The 21,284-nt window shown below is 35.7% G+C and overlaps 3 non-coding genes across 3 annotated transcripts; all 3 read left to right on the top strand.

Annotated features, from left to right (window-relative positions):
* Positions 1-6,773: 6,773 nt before the first annotated feature.
* Positions 6,774-7,071, top strand: LOC149793876 (signal recognition particle RNA). The gene has a single exon (XR_016423140.1).
* A 6,802-nt stretch (positions 7,072-13,873) lies between these two features.
* On the top strand, positions 13,874-14,171 carry LOC149793875 (signal recognition particle RNA). Its single transcript, XR_016423139.1, has one exon.
* Positions 14,172-20,972: 6,801 nt separating this feature from the next.
* On the top strand, positions 20,973-21,270 carry LOC149793874 (signal recognition particle RNA). The gene has a single exon (XR_016423138.1).
* Positions 21,271-21,284: the final 14 nt, after the last annotated feature.

Genomic DNA, 21,284 nt, shown 5'->3' with positions numbered 1-21,284 from the left:
TTATTTTGCTATAAAATTATTCATTTTCTTTCCATCTATAGCCATTGAGGTAATTTCTTTTACTTTCTTTTACATACTCGTTCTGATTATAACCCAGTTAATGATATTGTCTTTTATTTTTAGAATTAACTGTACGAAAAGATACATTATAATCATACATAATTTTTATTTTCACGATTCTTTTCTCTTCTAAGCTATTCGGTTTTTCTCTAAAACCTTGTAACCGCTAGCTACATCTTAAAGAGTCGGTATGTGTTCTACCAATAATAATAATAATAATAATAATAATAATAATTGTCATTATCATTATTATTATTAATTATTATTCCATTGAATAGTTGGTATTATGAAATTAATTTCCAAATGAAATATATGATGTAATTAATTAATAAATTTTAACAGGAAAACATTTGTGAATCTTTCAGAGTACAATATTTCATGATGAATATTAAAATTACAGTCTGCATATGTTCTTAAAAGTTTTATGTTTTTAATATTTTTCTTATTCTTTTTAAAATTTGATTCTATGTATAATTTGTACCCTCGCAGGTCAAGGAAATAGAGACTCTAGTTATGAAAATCATTATGAAGATAATGAAATGATACTGGCGATTGCCATTTCTGAAATACGTACGTATGTTCTTTCTTATAAGATGAGTCTAAGTGCAAGTAACAGATCCTGATGTTCCATCATATAATGCGCTGGCAGATCAATATCTATGTTGTTTGTTCTATTGATCACTCCTGACAAACTGCATGGAACCAGATCTGAGGGCGCATTATGCATACATTCTACAGAAACTGATTTGGTGAAATTCAGTAACAGCTGGGACATTCATGAAGGTATTATTGATGAATTATTTTTGTTATGAAACACTGCAAGCTTTACTGTGCAGAACATAATGTATTATTATATCAGCTATATGAGGGAATATATTCAGTTTTGGCGGATATCTTTGAGGGAGTAATGCACTTGACAAAAATAAGAGAAAACCTATTTTAAAAGTTATTCCCTTTATTTGGACAAGTATATATATTGAATGTATTACACGACAACCCCGCCCCCTTTCTCTCTCTCATCATTTCTCTCCAATGGAAATTTGCCTTTCTAGGATGTTTTTTTTGCTGTTGTTATTTTGTTAAAAAGGACATGAAATTGATATTAGTAATCCAAACATAGTTCAATTTATTTGAATATGTCACTGTATCAAATTTTCTGTTGCCGTAGGTAGTTTGTGGGATGGTACCTTGACCCATGACTACCCATGTACAGTGTTTATCAAATAGGAGAAAAATAATACATTTACTATTGTAATGATATATACCAGAAAAATTGATGGAGTTAATTGAAAACAACACAGATGATCTTATTTCCGTGAGATTTGCATAACAGAATGATACTCTAGTCAGTTCTTTTGTACCACCATCACATATTGGTTAAGATATGTGTTTTGTTCAGTTTCTCTAGTACTTCTCGCTGCATCTTGTATATCTTTTGTGTATGGATGCATGCCAAGTGCAAAGAAAGCTTATTCACAAAGTCACAGATTTATAAAGAATGTATGTTTTCGTAACGTTACGTTTACGAAGTGTGAAATCAGCACCTATCAGCAGCCCCTTCAGAGGTTGTGAGAGGCTCGGGACACGTTAAAATTGTGAGGTCCCAAGGCCCTGTTAATATTGCAATTTGTAAATGATTCGAATGTACAAATAAGCCCATATAATTTACTATATACAGAATTAAAAGACAACTAAGTACACATTGAAGTATATTTAATATTATACTATTATATATAAAAAGCGAGGATCCTTAGGGGTTGAGACCCGGGCCATATCGTCTTCTTTGCCCTCCCACCCTGATTGGGCCCGCCTACGAGTCTTCGTCTGTGAGCAAAACATCCATTGTTTTATATTGCAAATCTATGGATACGTTGCATACTCTAAGTTTCTTATTGATTTCTATATGGTCATTTGACTAAGACCGTATAGAAATTGTGATTTACTTGTGATCCGTCACAGATAGACACTTTCGTTTAGGAAATCAAACTTTGTTGGAAAGCGGGAACATATACACAGACAGACAGACAGACAGACAGACACTCATGCACAGAGCAGCATTACTCCATTGTGATTGTAGGCAAGTGTGGCCTGTATTGTATGCGTCAGTGACTATGCTTAAGTTGTGTGTTTGATTCGAGTTACTTTGGCATGCATTATTGGTCACAAGCAGGTGCGCATCCAGGAAGACCGTGCGGGCGTGGGGGAGGGGAGTGGGATGAACATGTAGGCAAGGGAAGTTTTGGAATGGAATCCCTGTAGCACCTGCATTTTGAAAGTTTCCAGAGTATAATTTTAAGGATCTAAATCGCCGTTGCATTTGGTATGCATTTGGCAAACGATATGGTACCCAGGAGTCGCCTAATAAATATATAGTAAACAAAACCGACCAAAATTGTCATTTCTAATTTTGAATTTTGAGTGTGACCATCGTGAGTAACGATATATGTCATCGCGCACGAACTCCTGCCACAAATTAATGTTTGGAACAGGCACACCCTCATTCGTCCTACCTACTCTACTGTATTGATTCCTTTCCCCCTCTCTGTCTCTGTCTCTGTTTCTTTGTCATGATTCTTTTAATGGCTAATCTTTAATATTTTGAATCATCTTATGTCTGAAGGTTGATCGTGTGTAGAAAGGTGATACTATAATATTAGTTTTTCTTCATTAATAAAAGTCTAATATAGATTTTAAATTCTACCGAATGTGAATACAAGTTCGAAACTGATACGGAAAATGTGACATGGGAAACAACTCTTACAATTAGTGTAATTTTACTGGTAGAGTTATTTTTTTTATGTTCTGGCACGTTGTTTCCCTTTATCGATTAACATAGTTAAGATCCACTTGTTTGATATTGGGGCCTCATGCAGGCCTTACGGTACTAATTCCGTTCCCATAGTGAAGCTATGCAAACACCATGATATTAAAAGTTCTAGAACTTTAAATTTCTCAGCTGGTCTGCCTATCTGTCTATACATATATTCACCCACCTAATGGCCAGTAGGTCTGCCTGTCTAGCTATACAAGTATCCACCCACCTATAGGCCAGTTGGTCTGTTTATAGAAATATCCATCCACATACAGGCCAGTTGGTCAGACTATCAGCTTCTTTGTCTGATGACCTCCCAACATCCGACCAGTCTTTCTGCTCACCTGTATTTGTGCATGTTTTTCATCCATTGTTGAATATTGTACGTGAAAATCAAACACAAGAAGATCGTAAATAAAATGAAATAGTCCTACAAAGTGATCCCATTACGATGATGTAATTACGGCGTAAACATTATGTATGTCCCACCGGAACATATAACATTTGACATGGCAGTATTGACAAATTTATACATGTCCACGCGTGAACGATACTATACAGCATGTATTCTGCATTTTAGGGTCCAATGTAGCATAGTTTGATAAGATTTCTTCTCTATTCAAGATGTGTTGTATTGTATTTATTATACTCATTCAAAAGTCAATAAATGATTAAATAAATATTATATTATTTTAGATACACAGTAGAGTTGACATTTTACGACTTTTAAATTGGGACTTGAAGCTTTCTCTGATATGTAAGTATCGAGATAAACTTGATGAAAAGACGACATTGACCTTGTTCGTTGTGTTTAAAGCATTGGATAGATGCTATGGTGCCAAGGAGACGCCAAATGAAAAATATAAAGAAAAGCCACGGAAATTGTCAGTTTTAATGGCAAATCTATCATAAATTAGCATAAAGTGTCAATGTGCACGAGTGTCTAATAGCACGCTAAACACCTGGCAAATTACCGTTGCGAAATTTTCTGTGTTCCTAGTATCCGAACATAATTTCTGTAATTTTCACATATGAAACTGATGATGCGCAGAAGAAACTATTTAAATAACAACAGAACAATGTAGCAGATTTAGAGCATAATTTGTACCGATTTTGACGTATTTGAAAATTAACTTATCTCTTGGTTTTGAAGTTTTGCATTCGAACGTGTATCACAAAATGGCAGGGGTATGGGCTCGCTGGCGATGCTGATAGGAATACGAGTGATACATACAGTGAAAATACAAAAAGATACAGTAAGGAAAAATGAAAGGATAAACCGACTATAACCATAAATTTTTCGATTGACAGTCTTCATTTCAAGGAGGTCCATGGTTGGTTGCCTTGCTTTGCCATTGTTTTCCTTTGCTGCCATTTCCTCGGTATGGCATAACCGATAATGTGGTTAAAATGCCGTTGTAAACCAACCAATATTTCTGCTTGGTAATAGGCAACGATCAAACCTGTAATCTCCAACAAGTAACCAGACCCGTCCATGCTGAGATTCTTAATATCAGCCACGGGCGGCTTCTATATGCTTTGGAAGACATCGAAGGTAAAATGTATGGGTAGCTCTTTGAGACATTAAGGGGCACTGTACGACTTTTGTGAGCATGTGTACAACTTCAGGTGACTACGATCTTTTTGGGTTCGACACATGGCTGGCTCTGTACGACTTCTGACTGGCTCGTTATGAAGTTGCGGAGAAGCACACCAAATTATATTTCTTTTTAAAATCTTTATGTACCCTTTTTATATTCATCTATCAAATGTACTTTGGATTTCATATATTTGAACACCAAATAGGAGAACGAATGCAGAAGCAAATACATAACAAAGAAATGTATTCGCCGTATGTTACAAGTAAGAATGCTATTATTATTATTATTATTGATGCTGTAGAATATCGGAAACAAATATTCAAATTGTCAGTCAGAGCAAATTTCAATTGCAGAGCACACAAATACACCCACTCACACCCCCCACACACACCCACACTCCCCCCACACAAACACACACACACACAAACATACACACACATACACACGTGCGATTATCGGATGATATATCCATATCAATGTTATGTCATGTTCTAAACGTTAGACGATGTTGCATAGAGTCACAATGGCTAAGAAGATTAAAGATTTGCTCTATCAATATGGCCCTGGATATGTGCGGATGACATACGATGTTGGTTATGGAAAAGAAGTTGTTTTGGAGTTCACACAAATGATTAGAGAGACTGCATTTCAATGTTGGTCGGAACGTATTACTAATTCCTCAGAATGTTATTACTGTGCTCAGTATAAATCCCTACTACAATGTGAGAAATACCTCTCATGTAATATACTTTTCAATTTAAGAAAACGTTTATTGCAACTAAGATGTTCCAGGCATAAACGAATGATTGGAACAGGAAGAAGGAAATACAAATTGATAGTGCATTGAGATTTTGTGAACTGTGCATTAGAAGAAATATTTATTTAATAAGTGATGAATTTCAATTTGTTTGCGTTTGCCCAGAATATGATATTATTAGAAGACGATCTCTAAAAAATGTATATTATGTATAACCAAGCGTTACAAAATTTGTGTGGCTTTTGGTTAAGATTGATGTAGTGACGCTGTATAATTTATCAGATTACCGGTACAGATCATTTGCTAGGAGAGAGGGCTCTTTATGTCCATCCGAATAAATGATGTGAATATATTACTATTCCGACCTAAGTGTAGTAATAAGTGTAGAAATAAATCAAGAATTTATATTTCCACATGCATTAAAGAAAATGCGGCGTTCCAGTTGTGTATATAAAACATAATTTTGTATTACGGGCCGGGGGCCTATATTTTTGAAATAAAGTGATTTGATTTGATACTGTTGAGTTTCAAATGAAAATAGGAAAAGCATAACTTATAAATTCCTTTCCAACAGTAAACTGTTGCAGGCAAATTGAACCTATCGAATAGGCAAATACTAGGATTTTGGCTTTCTACATTTTCTTCTAGATTTGATCAAAATGGCAAAGATAATACCAGTGAAAATATCTCTCTTTTTCAGCTTAGTTTAAGCTCTAGTTTAAGTTTCCAAGTATTAAAATGAGGAAATAAAACTTGAAATCTGTGAATACATAACAGTGTTTATCCTGTGTAAATAATAATTAGTATTTATGCAGTTTTGAAGGACAAGAAGGTACATACATATCAAATGCTATTAAAGAATATTGCATACACATTGAAAAGTGATATATGAAACCCGTAATTTTATATGCAAAATCAAAATTAATATTTTCCCTTTCATTTCTGTAGAATTTTTTAATAATTAAATATCCGAAATATATATCGTAGCACTGTCAAAGAGAGAGAGAGAGAGAGAGAGAGAGAATTCGGAGATTTTAATATTGAAAATTAATGATTGTTTAGAACCGTTCAATAGGTGCAAATCTGGACAAATTGGTCGATGCGCTGCCTCACTGACAGATTGCAATGATATAACATCCTATGTGTGTAAATTTGTCCTGTCAGCATAATAATGTCAACAAATTCAATCGGTAACTCGTGTAATACTTCTAGTATTTGGCCACATCTTATTATTCATAAATGAAGGTGATTGGGTACGACCTGTGACAAGAGTAGCAAATCTGAGAACAGATAGTGGTTTTTGTTTGACGACAAGTTGCCTCCCTTAATGGAACATTATGAGTGCGCTCCCTTCGTCAACGAGTGACGCGTACTTCCGCCTTGTCAAATAAGACAGTATAATTTTCCAGGACATTTCGATATTTGTTGTAAATTTTGAGAGTTTCTTCTAAAGCTTGAATTTTGTATCAGTTTCATAAAAGTGTATCATCCAGATTCCACTACATTTTAGAGTTATATATGCTAAGGTTGCAAATTGTTTTCGGCTGGGAGTTGTGGCGTGCTCCTGTAATCCAGCTACTTGGAGGCCGGGGTCGTTGGACGGTTTGAGGGCGGGGGCTCTGCTCCTCGGTGCTCTATGTCGATCGGGTGTCCGCGCTAAGCTCGGCATCAATATGGGTCCCTCGGGGGAGCCTAGGGGGTCCAGGTTGTCTAAGGAGGGACGTACTGGCCCAGGGTGGAAACACAGCAGGCAAAAGTCCCCGTGTCGAGCAGTAGTGGGATCGCGCCTGTGAATAGGCATCGTTGGGTAGCCCGTCCAATATAGTCGGACACGATTCTTTTTCATTTTATTTATTTTGCTATAAAATTATTCATTTTCTTTCCATCTATAGCCATTGAGGTAATTTCTTTTACTTTCTTTTACATACTCGTTCTGATTATAACCCAGTTAATGATATTGTCTTTTATTTTTAGAATTAACTGTACGAAAAGATACATTATAATCATACATAATTTTTATTTTCACGATTCTTTTCTCTTCTAAGCTATTCGGTTTTTCTCTAAAACCTTGTAACCGCTAGCTACATCTTAAAGAGTCGGTATGTGTTCTACCAATAATAATAATAATAATAATTGTCATTATCATTATTATTATTAATTATTATTCCATTGAATAGTTGGTATTATGAAATTAATTTCCAAATGAAATATATGATGTAATTAATTAATAAATTTTAACAGGAAAACATTTGTGAATCTTTCAGAGTACAATATTTCATGATGAATATTAAAATTACAGTCTGCATATGTTCTTAAAAGTTTTAATGTTTTTAATATTTTTCTTATTCTTTTTAAAATTTGATTCTATGTATAATTTGTACCCTCGCAGGTCAAGGAAATAGAGACTCTAGTTATGAAAATCATTATGAAGATAATGAAATGATACTGGCGATTGCCATTTCTGAAATACGTACGTATGTTCTTTCTTATAAGATGAGTCTAAGTGCAAGTAACAGATCCTGATGTTCCATCATATAATGCGCTGGCAGATCAATATCTATGTTGTTTGTTCTATTGATCACTCCTGACAAACTGCATGGAACCAGATCTGAGGGCGCATTATGCATACATTCTACAGAAACTGATTTGGTGAAATTCAGTAACAGCTGGGACATTCATGAAGGTATTATTGATGAATTATTTTTGTTATGAAACACTGCAAGCTTTACTGTGCAGAACATAATGTATTATTATATCAGCTATATGAGGGAATATATTCAGTTTTGGCGGATATCTTTGAGGGAGTAATGCACTTGACAAAAATAAGAGAAAACCTATTTTAAAAGTTATTCCCTTTATTTGGACAAGTATATATATTGAATGTATTACACGACAACCCCGCCCCCTTTCTCTCTCTCATCATTTCTCTCCAATGGAAATTTGCCTTTCTAGGATGTTTTTTTTGCTGTTGTTATTTTGTTAAAAAGGACATGAAATTGATATTAGTAATCCAAACATAGTTCAATTTATTTGAATATGTCACTGTATCAAATTTTCTGTTGCCGTAGGTAGTTTGTGGGATGGTACCTTGACCCATGACTACCCATGTACAGTGTTTATCAAATAGGAGAAAAATAATACATTTACTATTGTAATGATATATACCAGAAAAATTGATGGAGTTAATTGAAAACAACACAGATGATCTTATTTCCGTGAGATTTGCATAACAGAATGATACTCTAGTCAGTTCTTTTGTACCACCATCACATATTGGTTAAGATATGTGTTTTGTTCAGTTTCTCTAGTACTTCTCGCTGCATCTTGTATATCTTTTGTGTATGGATGCATGCCAAGTGCAAAGAAAGCTTATTCACAAAGTCACAGATTTATAAAGAATGTATGTTTTCGTAACGTTACGTTTACGAAGTGTGAAATCAGCACCTATCAGCAGCCCCTTCAGAGGTTGTGAGAGGCTCGGGACACGTTAAAATTGTGAGGTCCCAAGGCCCTGTTAATATTGCAGTTTGTAAATGATTCGAATGTACAAATAAGCCCATATAATTTACTATATACAGAATTAAAAGACAACTAAGTACACATTGAAGTATATTTAATATTATACTATTATATATAAAATGCGAGGATCCTTAGGGGTTGAGACCCGGGCCATATCGTCTTCTTTGCCCTCCCACCCCGATTGGGCCCGCCTACGAGTCTTCGTCTGTGAGCAAAACATCCATTGTTTTATATTGCAAATCTATGGATACGTTGCATACTCTAAGTTTCTTATTGATTTCTATATGGTCATTTGACTAAGACCGTATAGAAATTGTGATTTACTTGTGATCCGTCACAGATAGACACTTTCGTTTAGGAAATCAAACTTTGTTGGAAAGCGGGAACATATACACAGACAGACAGACAGACAGACAGACACTCATGCACAGAGCAGCATTACTCCATTGTGATTGTAGGCAAGTGTGGCCTGTATTGTATGCGTCAGTGACTATGCTTAAGTTGTGTGTTTGATTCGAGTTACTTTGGCATGCATTATTGGTCACAAGCAGGTGCGCATCCAGGAAGACCGTGCGGGCGTGGGGGAGGGGAGTGGGATGAACATGTAGGCAAGGGAAGTTTTGGAATGGAATCCCTGTAGCACCTGCATTTTGAAAGTTTCCAGAGTATAATTTTAAGGATCTAAATCGCCGTTGCATTTGGTATGCATTTGGCAAACGATATGGTACCCAGGAGTCGCCTAATAAATATATAGTAAACAAAACCGACCAAAATTGTCATTTCTAATTTTGAATTTTGAGTGTGACCATCGTGAGTAACGATATATGTCATCGCGCACGAACTCCTGCCACAAATTAATGTTTGGAACAGGCACACCCTCATTCGTCCTACCTACTCTACTGTATTGATTCCTTTCCCCCTCTCTGTCTCTGTCTCTGTTTCTTTGTCATGATTCTTTTAATGGCTAATCTTTAATATTTTGAATCATCTTATGTCTGAAGGTTGATCGTGTGTAGAAAGGTGATACTATAATATTAGTTTTTCTTCATTAATAAAAGTCTAATATAGATTTTAAATTCTACCGAATGTGAATACAAGTTCGAAACTGATACGGAAAATGTGACATGGGAAACAACTCTTACAATTAGTGTAATTTTACTGGTAGAGTTATTTTTTTTATGTTCTGGCACGTTGTTTCCCTTTATCGATTAACATAGTTAAGATCCACTTGTTTGATATTGGGGCCTCATGCAGGCCTTACGGTACTAATTCCGTTCCCATAGTGAAGCTATGCAAACACCATGATATTAAAAGTTCTAGAACTTTAAATTTCTCAGCTGGTCTGCCTATCTGTCTATACATATATTCACCCACCTAATGGCCAGTAGGTCTGCCTGTCTAGCTATACAAGTATCCACCCACCTATAGGCCAGTTGGTCTGTTTATAGAAATATCCATCCACATACAGGCCAGTTGGTCAGACTATCAGCTTCTTTGTCTGATGACCTCCCAACATCCGACCAGTCTTTCTGCTCACCTGTATTTGTGCATGTTTTTCATCCATTGTTGAATATTGTACGTGAAAATCAAACACAAGAAGATCGTAAATAAAATGAAATAGTCCTACAAAGTGATCCCATTACGATGATGTAATTACGGCGTAAACATTATGTATGTCCCACCGGAACATATAACATTTGACATGGCAGTATTGACAAATTTATACATGTCCACGCGTGAACGATACTATACAGCATGTATTCTGCATTTTAGGGTCCAATGTAGCATAGTTTGATAAGATTTCTTCTCTATTCAAGATGTGTTGTATTGTATTTATTATACTCATTCAAAAGTCAATAAATGATTAAATAAATATTATATTATTTTAGATACACAGTAGAGTTGACATTTTACGACTTTTAAATTGGGACTTGAAGCTTTCTCTGATATGTAAGTATCGAGATAAACTTGATGAAAAGACGACATTGACCTTGTTCGTTGTGTTTAAAGCATTGGATAGATGCTATGGTGCCAAGGAGACGCCAAATGAAAAATATAAAGAAAAGCCACGGAAATTGTCAGTTTTAATGGCCAATCTATCATAAATTAGCATAAAGTGTCAATGTGCACGAGTGTCTAATAGCACGCTAAACACCTGGCAAATTACCGTTGCGAAATTTTCTGTGTTCCTAGTATCCGAACATAATTTCTGTAATTTTCACATATGAAACTGATGATGCGCAGAAGAAACTATTTAAATAACAACAGAACAATGTAGCAGATTTAGAGCATAATTTGTACCGATTTTGACGTATTTGAAAATTAACTTATCTCTTGGTTTTGAAGTTTTGCATTCGAACGTGTATCACAAAATGGCAGGGGTATGGGCTCGCTGGCGATGCTGATAGGAATACGAGTGATACATACAGTGAAAATACAAAAAGATACAGTAAGGAAAAATGAAAGGATAAACCGACTATAACCATAAATTTTTCGATTGACAGTCTTCATTTCAAGGAGGTCCATGGTTGGTTGCCTTGCTTTGCCATTGTTTTCCTTTGCTGCCATTTCCTCGGTATGGCATAACCGATAATGTGGTTAAAATGCCGTTGTAAACCAACCAATATTTCTGCTTGGTAATAGGCAACGATCAAACCTGTAATCTCCAACAAGTAACCAGACCCGTCCATGCTGAGATTCTTAATATCAGCCACGGACGGCTTCTATATGCTTTGGAAGACATCGAAGGTAAAATGTATGGGTAGCTCTTTGAGACATTAAGGGGCACTGTACGACTTTTGTGAGCATGTGTACAACTTCAGGTGACTACGATCTTTTTGGGTTCGACACATGGCTGGCTCTGTACGACTTCTGACTGGCTCGTTATGAAGTTGCGGAGAAGCACACCAAATTATATTTCTTTTTAAAATCTTTATGTACCCTTTTTATATTCATCTATCAAATGTACTTTGGATTTCATATATTTGAACACCAAATAGGAGAACGAATGCAGAAGCAAATACATAACAAAGAAATGTATTCGCCGTATGTTACAAGTAAGAATGCTATTATTATTATTATTATTGATGCTGTAGAATATCGGAAACAAATATTCAAATTGTCAGTCAGAGCAAATTTCAATTGCAGAGCACACAAATACACCCACTCACACCCCCCCCACACACACCCACACTCCCCCCACACAAACACACACACACACAAACATACACACACATACACACGTGCGATTATCGGATGATATATCCATATCAATGTTATGTCATGTTCTAAACGTTAGACGATGTTGCATAGAGTCACAATGGCTAAGAAGATTAAAGATTTGCTCTATCAATATGGCCCTGGATATGTGCGGATGACATACGATGTTGGTTATGGAAAAGAAGTTGTTTTGGAGTTCACACAAATGATTAGAGAGACTGCATTTCAATGTTGGTCGGAACGTATTACTAATTCCTCAGAATGTTATTACTGTGCTCAGTATAAATCCCTACTACAATGTGAGAAATACCTCTCATGTAATATACTTTTCAATTTAAGAAAACGTTTATTGCAACTAAGATGTTCCAGGCATAAACGAATGATTGGAACAGGAAGAAGGAAATACAAATTGATAGTGCATTGAGATTTTGTGAACTGTGCATTAGAAGAAATATTTATTTAATAAGTGATGAATTTCAATTTGTTTGCGTTTGCCCAGAATATGATATTATTAGAAGACGATCTCTAAAAAATGTATATTATGTATAACCAAGCGTTACAAAATTTGTGTGGCTTTTGGTTAAGATTGATGTAGTGCCGCTGTATAATTTATCACATTACCGGTAGAGATCATTTGCTAGGACAGAGGGCTCTTTATGTCCATCCGAATAAATGATGTAAATATATTACTATTCCGACCTAAGTGTAGTAATAAGTGTAGAAATAAATCAAGAATTTATATTTCCACATGCATTAAAGAAAATGCGGCGTTCCAGTTGTTTATATAAAACATAATTTTGTATTACGGGCCGGGGGCCTATATTTTTGAAATAAAGTGAATTGATTTGATACTGTTGAGTTTCAAATGAAAATAGGAAAAGCATAACTTATAAATTCCTTTCCAACAGTAAACTGTTGCAGGCAAATTGAACCTATCGAATAGGCAAATACTAGGATTTTGGCTTTCTACTTTTTCTTCTAGATTTGATCAAAATGGCAAAGATAATACCAGTGAAAATATCTCTCTTTTTCAGCTTAGTTTAAGCTCTAGTTTAAGTTTCCAAGTATTAAAATGAGGAAATAAAACTTGAAATCTGTGAATACATAACAGTGTTTATCCTGTGTAAATAATAATTAGTATTTATGCAGTTTTGAAGGACAAGAAGGTACAAACATGTCAAATGCTATTAAAGAATATTGCATACACATTGAAAAGTGATATATGAAACCCGTAATTTTATATGCAAAATCAAAATTAATATTTTCCCTTTCATTTCTGTAGAATTTTTTAATAATTAAATATCCGAAATATATATCGTAGCACTGTCAGAGAGAGAGAGAGAGAGAGAGAGAGAGAGAGAGAGAGAGAGAGAGAGGGAGGGAGAATTCGGAGATTTTAATATTGAAAATTAATGATTGTTTAGAACCGTTCAATAGGTGTAAATTTGGACAAACTGGTCGATGCGCTGCCTCACTGACAGATTGCAATGATATAACATCCTATGTGTGTAAATTTGTCCTGTCAGCATAATAATGTCAACAAATTCAATCGGTAACTCGTGTAATACTTCTAGTATTTGGCCACATCTTATTATTCATAAATGAAGGTGATTGGGTACGACCTGTGACAAGAGTAGCAAATCTGAGAACAGATAGTGGTTTTTGTTTGACGACAAGTTGCCTCCCTTAATGGAACATTATGAGTGCGCTCCCTTCGTCAACGAGTGACGCGTACTTCCGCCTTGTCAAATAAGACAGTATAATTTTCCAGGACATTTCGATATTTGTTGTAAATTTTGAGAGTTTCTTCTAAAGCTTGAATTTTGTATCAGTTTCATAAAAGTGTATCATCCAGATTCCACTACATTTTAGAGTTATATATGCTAAGGTTGCAAATTGTTTTCGGCTGGGAGTTGTGGCGTGCTCCTGTAATCCAGCTACTTGGAGGCCGGGGTCGTTGGACGGTTTGAGGGCGGGGGCTCTGCTCCTCGGTGCTCTATGTCGATCGGGTGTCCGCGCTAAGCTCGGCATCAATATGGGTCCCTCGGGGGAGCCTAGGGGGTCCAGGTTGTCTAAGGAGGGACGTACTGGCCCAGGGTGGAAACACAGCAGGCAAAAGTCCCCGTGTCGAGCAGTAGTGGGATCGCGCCTGTGAATAGGCATCGTTGGGTAGCCCGTCCAATATAGTCGGACACGATTCTTTTTCATTTTATTTATTTTGCTATAAAATTATTCATTTTCTTTCCATCTATAGCCATTGAGGTAATTTCTTTTACTTTCTTTTACATACTCGTTCTGATTATAACCCAGTTAATGATATTGTCTTTTATTTTTAGAATTAACTGTACGAAAAGATACATTATAATCATACATAAAAATTTTGATTTTCACGATTCTTTTCTCTTCTAAGCTATTCGGTTTTTCTCTAAAACCTTGTAACCGCTAGCCACATCTTAAAGAGTCGGTATGTGTTCTACCAATAATAATAATAATAATAATAATTGTCATTATCATTATTATTATTAATTATTATTCCATTGAATAGTTGGTATTATGAAATTAATTTCCAAATGAAATATATGATGTAATTAATTAATAAATTTTAACAGGAAAACATTTGTGAATCTTTCAGAGTACAATATTTCATGATGAATATTAAAATTACAGTCTGCATATGTTCTTAAAAGTTTTATGTTTTTAATATTTTTCTTATTCTTTTTAAAATTTGATTCTATGTATAATTTGTACCCTCGCAGGTCAAGGAAATAGAGACTCTAGTTATGAAAATCATTATGAAGATAATGAAATGATACTGGCGATTGCCATTTCTGAAATACGTGCGTATGTTCTTTCTTATAAGATGAGTCTAAGTGCAAGTAACAGATCCTGATGTTCCATCATATAATGCGCTGGCAGATCAATATCTATGTTGTTTGTTCTATTGATCACTCCTGACAAACTGCATGGAACCAGATCTGAGGGCGCATTATGCATACATTCTACAGAAAATGATTTGGTGAAATTCAGTAACAGCTGGGACATTCATGAAGGTATTATTGATGAATTATTTTTGTTATGAAACACTGCAAGCTTTACTGTGCAGAACATAATGTATTATTATGTCAGCTATATGAGGGAATATATTCAGTTTTGGCGGATATCTTTGAGGGAGTAATGCACTTGACAAAAATAAGAGAAAACCTATTTTAAAAGTTATTCCCTTTATTTGGACAAGTATATATATTGAATGTATTACACGACAACCCCGCCCCCTTTCTATCTCTCATCATTTCTCTCCAATGGAAATTTGCCTTTCTAGGATGTTTTTTTTGCTGTTGTTATTTTGTTAAAAAGGACATGAAATTGATATTAGTAATCCAAACGTAGTTCAATTTATTTGAATATGTCACTGTATCAAATTTTCTGTTGCCGTAGGTAGTTTGTGGGATGGTACCTTGACCCATGACTACCCATGTACAGTGTTTATCAAATAGGAGAAAAATAATACACTTACTATTGTAATGATATATACCAGAAAAATTGATGGAGTTAATTGAAAACAACACAGATGATCTTATTTCCGTGAGATTTGCATAACAGAATGATACTCTAGTCAGTTCTTTTGTACCACCATCACATATTGGTTAAGATATGTGTTTTGTTCAGTTTCTCTAGTACTTCTCGCTGCATCTTGTATATCTTTTGTGTATGGATGCATGCCAAGTGCAAAGAAAGCTTATTCACAAAGTCACAGATTTATAAAGAATGTATGTTTTCGTAACGTTACGTTTACGAAGTGTGAAATCAGCACCTATCAGCAGCCCCTTCAGAGGTTGTGAGAGGCTCGGGACACGTTAAAATTGTGAGGTCCCAAGGCCCTGTTAATATTGCAGTTTGTAAATGATTCGAATGTACAAATAAGCCCATATAATTTACTATATACAGAATTAAAAGACAACTAAGTACACATTGAAGTATATTTAATATTATACTATTATATATAAAATGCGAGGATCCTTAGGGGTTGAGACCCGGGCCATATCGTCTTCTTTGCCCTCCCACCCTGATTGGGCCCGCCTACGAGTCTTCGTCTGTGAGCAAAACATCCATTGTTTTATATTGCAAATCTATGGATACGTTGCATACTCTAAGTTTCTTATTGATTTCTATATGGTCATTTGACTAAGACCGTATAGAAATTGTGATTTACTTGTGATCCGTCACAGATAGACACTTTCGTTTAGGAAATCAAACTTTGTTGGAAAGCGGGAACATATACACAGACAGACAGACAGACAGACAGACACTCATGCACAGAGCAGCATTACTCCATTGTGATTGTAGGCAAGTGTGGCCTGTATTGTATGCGTCAGTGACTATGCTTAAGTTGTGTGTTTGATTCGAGTTACTTTGGCATGCATTATTGGTCACAAGCAGGTGCGCATCCAGGAAGACCGTGCGGGCGTGGGGGAGGGGAGTGGGATGAACATGTAGGCAAGGGAAGTTTTGGAATGGAATCCCTGTAGCACCTGCATTTTGAAAGTTTCCAGAGTATAATTTTAAGGATCTAAATCGCCGTTGCATTTGGTATGCATTTGGCAAACGATATGGTACCCAGGAGTCGCCTAATAAATATATAGTAAACAAAACCGACCAAAATTGTCATTTCTAATTTTGAATTTTGAGTGTGACCATCGTGAGTAACGATATATGTCATCGCGCACGAACTCCTGCCACAAATTAATGTTTGGAACAGGCACACCCTCATTCGTCCTACCTACTCTACTGTATTGATTCCTTTCCCCCTCTCTGTCTCTGTCTCTGTTTCTTTGTCATGATTCTTTTAATGGCTAATCTTTAATATTTTGAATCATCTTATGTCTGAAGGTTGATCGTGTGTAGAAAGGTGATACTATAATATTAGTTTTTCTTCATTAATAAAAGTCTAATATAGATTTTAAATTCTACCGAATGTGAATACAAGTTCGAAACTGATACGGAAAATGTGACATGGGAAACAACTCTTACAATTAGTGTAATTTTACTGGTAGAGTTATTTTTTTTTATGTTCTGGCACGTTGTTTCCCTTTATCGATTAACATAGTTAAGATCCACTTGTTTGATATTGGGGCCTCATGCAGGCCTTACGGTACTAATTCCGTTCCCATAGTGAAGCTATGCAAACACCATGATATTAAAAGTTCTAGAACTTTAAATTTCTCAGCTGGTCTGCCTATCTGTCTATACATATATTCACCCACCTAATGGCCAGTAGGTCTGCCTGTCTAGCTATACAAGTATCCACCCACCTATAGGCCAGTTGGTCTGTTTATAGAAATATCCATCCACATACAGGCCAGTTGGTCAGACTATCAGCTTCTTTGTCTGATGACCTCCCAACATCCGACCAGTCTTTCTGCTCACCTGTATTTGTGCATGTTTTTCATCCATTGTTGAATATTGTACGTGAAAATCAAACACAAGAACATCGTAAATAAAATGAAATAGTCCTACAAAGTGATCCCAATACGATGATGTAATTACGGCGTAAACATTATGTATGTCCCACCGGAACATATAACATTTGACATGGCAGTATTGACAAATTTATACATGTCCACGCGTGAACGATACTATACAGCATGTATTCTGCATTTTAGGGTCCACTGTAGCATAGTTTGATAAGATTTCTTCTCTATTCAAGATGTGTTGTATTGTATTTATTATACCCATTCAAAAGTCAATAAATGATTAAATAAATATTATATTATTTTAGATACACAGTAGAGTTGACATTTTACGATTTTTAAATTGGGACTTGAAGCTTTGTCTGATACGTAAGTATCGACATAAACTTGATGAAAAGACGACATTGACCTTGTTCGTTGTGTTTAAAGCATTGGACAGATGCTATGGTGCCAAGGAGACGCCAAATGAAAAATATAAAGAAAAGCCACGGAAATTGTCAGTTTTAATAGCAAATCTATCATAAATTAGCATAAAGTGTCAATGTGCACGAGTGTCTAATAGCACGCTAAACACCTGGCAAATTACCGTTGCGAAATTTTCTGTGTTCCTAGTATCCGAACATAATTTCTGTAATTTTCACATATGAAACTGATGATGCGCAGAAGAAACTATTTAAATAACAACAGAACAATGTAGCAGATTTAGAGCATAATTTGTACCGATTTTGACGTATTTGAAAATTAACTTATCTCTTGGTTTTGAAGTTTTGCATTCGAACGTGTATCACAAAATGGCAGGGGTATGGGCTCGCTGGCGATGATGATAGGAATACGAGTGATACATACAGTGAAAATACAAAAAGATACAGTAAGGAAAAATGAAAGGATAAACCGACTATAACCATAAATTTTTCGATTGACAGTCTTCATTTCAAGGAGGTCCATGGTTGGTTGCCTTGCTTTGCCATTGTTTTCCTTTGCTGCCATTTCCTCGGTATGGCATAACCGATAATGTGGTTAAAATGCCGTTGTAAACCAACCAATATTTCTGCTTGGTAATAGGCAACGATCAAACCTGTAATCTCCAACAAGTAACCAGACCCGTCCATGCTGAGATTCTTAATATCAGCCACGGACGGCTTCTATATGCTTTGGAAGACATCGAAGGTAAAATGTATGGGTAGCTCTTTGAGACATTAAGGGGCACTGTACGACTTTTGTGAGCATGTGTACAACTTCAGGTGACTACGATCTTTTTGGGTTCGACACATGGCTGGCTCTGTACGACTTCTGACTGGCTCGTTATGAAGTTGCGGAGAAGCACACCAAATTATATTTCTTTTTAAAATCTTTATGTACCCTTTTTATATTCATCTATCAAATGTACTTTGGATTTCATATATTTGAACACCAAATAGGAGAACGAATGCAGAAGCAAATACATAACAAAGAAATGTATTCGCCGTATGTTACAAGTAAGAATGCTATTATTATTATTATTATTGATGCTGTAGAATATCGGAAACAAATATTCAAATTGTCAGTCAGAGCAAATTTCAATTGCAGAGCACACAAATACACCCACTCACACCCCCCCACACACACCCACACTCCCCCCACACAAACACACACACACACAAACATACACACACATACACACGTGCGATTATCGGATGATATATCCATATCAATGTTATGTCATGTTCTAAACGTTAGACGATGTTGCATAGAGTCACAATGGCTAAGAAGATTAAAGATTTGCTCTATCAATATGGCCCTGGATATGTGCGGATGACATACGATGTTGGTTATGGAAAAGAAGTTGTTTTGGAGTTCACACAAATGATTAGAGAGACTGCATTTCAATGTTGGTCGGAACGTATTACTAATTCCTCAGAATGTTATTACTGTGCTCAGTATAAATCCCTACTACAATGTGAGAAATACCTCTCATGTAATATACTTTTCAATTTAAGAAAACGTTTATTGCAACTAAGATGTTCCAGGCATAAACGAATGATTGGAACAGGAAGAAGGAAATACAAATTGATAGTGCATTGAGATTTTGTGAACTGTGCATTAGAAGAAATATTTATTTAATAAGTGATGAATTTCAATTTGTTTGCGTTTGCCCAGAATATGATATTATTAGAAGACGATCTCTAAAAAATGTATATTATGTATAACCAAGCGTTACAAAATTTGTGTGGCTTTTGGTTAAGATTGATGTAGTGACGCTGTATAATTTATCAGATTACCGGTACAGATCATTTGCTAGGAGAGAGGGCTCTTTATGTCCATCCGAATAAATGATGTGAATATATTACTATTCCGACCTAAGTGTAGTAATAAGTGTAGAAATAAATCAAGAATTTATATTTCCACATGCATTAAAGAAAATGCGGCGTTCCAGTTGTGTATATAAAACATAATTTTGTATTACGGGCCGGGGGCCTATATTTTTGAAATAAAGTGATTTGATTTGATACTGTTGAGTTTCAAATGAAAATAGGAAAAGCATAACTTATAAATTCCTTTCCAACAGTAAACTGTTGCAGGCAAATTGAACCTATCGAATAGGCAAATACTAGGATTTTGGCTTTCTACATTTTCTTCTAGATTTGATCAAAATGGCAAAGATAATACCAGTGAAAATATCTCTCTTTTTCAGCTTAGTTTAAGCTCTAGTTTAAGTTTCCAAGTATTAAAATGAGGAAATAAAACTTGAAATCTGTGAATACATAACAGTGTTTATCCTGTGTAAATAATAATTAGTATTTATGCAGTTTTGAAGGACAAGAAGGTACATACATATCAAATGCTATTAAAGAATATTGCATACACATTGAAAAGTGATATATGAAACCCGTAATTTTATATGCAAAATCAAAATTAATATTTTCCCTTTCATTTCTGTAGAATTTTTTAATAATTAAATATCCGAAATATATATCGTAGCACTGTCAAAGAGAGAGAGAGAGAGAGAGAGAGAGAGAGAGAGAGAGAGAGAGAGAGAATTCGGAGGTTTTAATATTGAAAATTAATGATTGTTTAGAACCGTTCAATAGGTGCAAATCTGGACAAATTGGTCGATGCGCTGCCTCACTGACAGATTGCAATGATATAACATCCTATGTGTGTAAATTTGTCCTGTCAGCATAATAATGTCAACAAATTCAATCGGTAACTCGTGTAATACTTCTAGTATTTGGCCACATCTTATTATTCATAAATGAAGGTGATTGGGTACGACCTGTGACAAGAGTAGCAAATCTGAGAACAGATAGTGGTTTTTGTTTGACGACAAGTTGCCTCCCTTAATGGAACATTATGAGTGCGCTCCCTTCGTCAACGAGTGACGCGTACTTCCGCCTTGTCAAATAAGACAGTATAATTTTCCAGGACATTTCGATATTTGTTGTAAATTTTGAGAGTTTCTTCTAAAGCTTGAATTTTGTATCAGTTTCATAAAAGTGTATCATCCAGATTCCACTACATTTTAGAGTTATATATGCTAAGGTTGCAAATTGTTTTCGGCTGGGAGTTGTGGCGTGCTCCTGTAATCCAGCTACTTGGAGGCCGGGGTCGTTGGACGGTTTGAGGGCGGGGGCTCTGCTCCTCGGTGCTCTATGTCGATCGGGTGTCCGCGCTAAGCTCGGCATCAATATGGGTCCCTCGGGGGAGCCTAGGGGGTCCAGGTTGTCTAAGGAGGGACGTACTGGCCCAGGGTGGAAACACAGCAGGCAAAAGTCCCCGTGTCGAGCAGTAGTGGGATCGCGCCTGTGAATAGGCATCGTTGGGTAGCCCGTCCAATATAGTCGGACACGATTCTTTTTCATTTTATTTAT

This window comes from Sinohyriopsis cumingii, chromosome 8 (assembly GCF_028554795.1).
Source record: "Sinohyriopsis cumingii isolate HCF-2022 chromosome 8, ASM2855479v2, whole genome shotgun sequence".
In the NCBI taxonomy this organism is placed as follows: Eukaryota; Metazoa; Mollusca; class Bivalvia; order Unionida; family Unionidae; genus Sinohyriopsis; species Sinohyriopsis cumingii.
The sequence above is the reverse complement of the archived record's forward strand: the minus strand, read 5'-3'. Positions and strand labels throughout refer to the sequence as shown.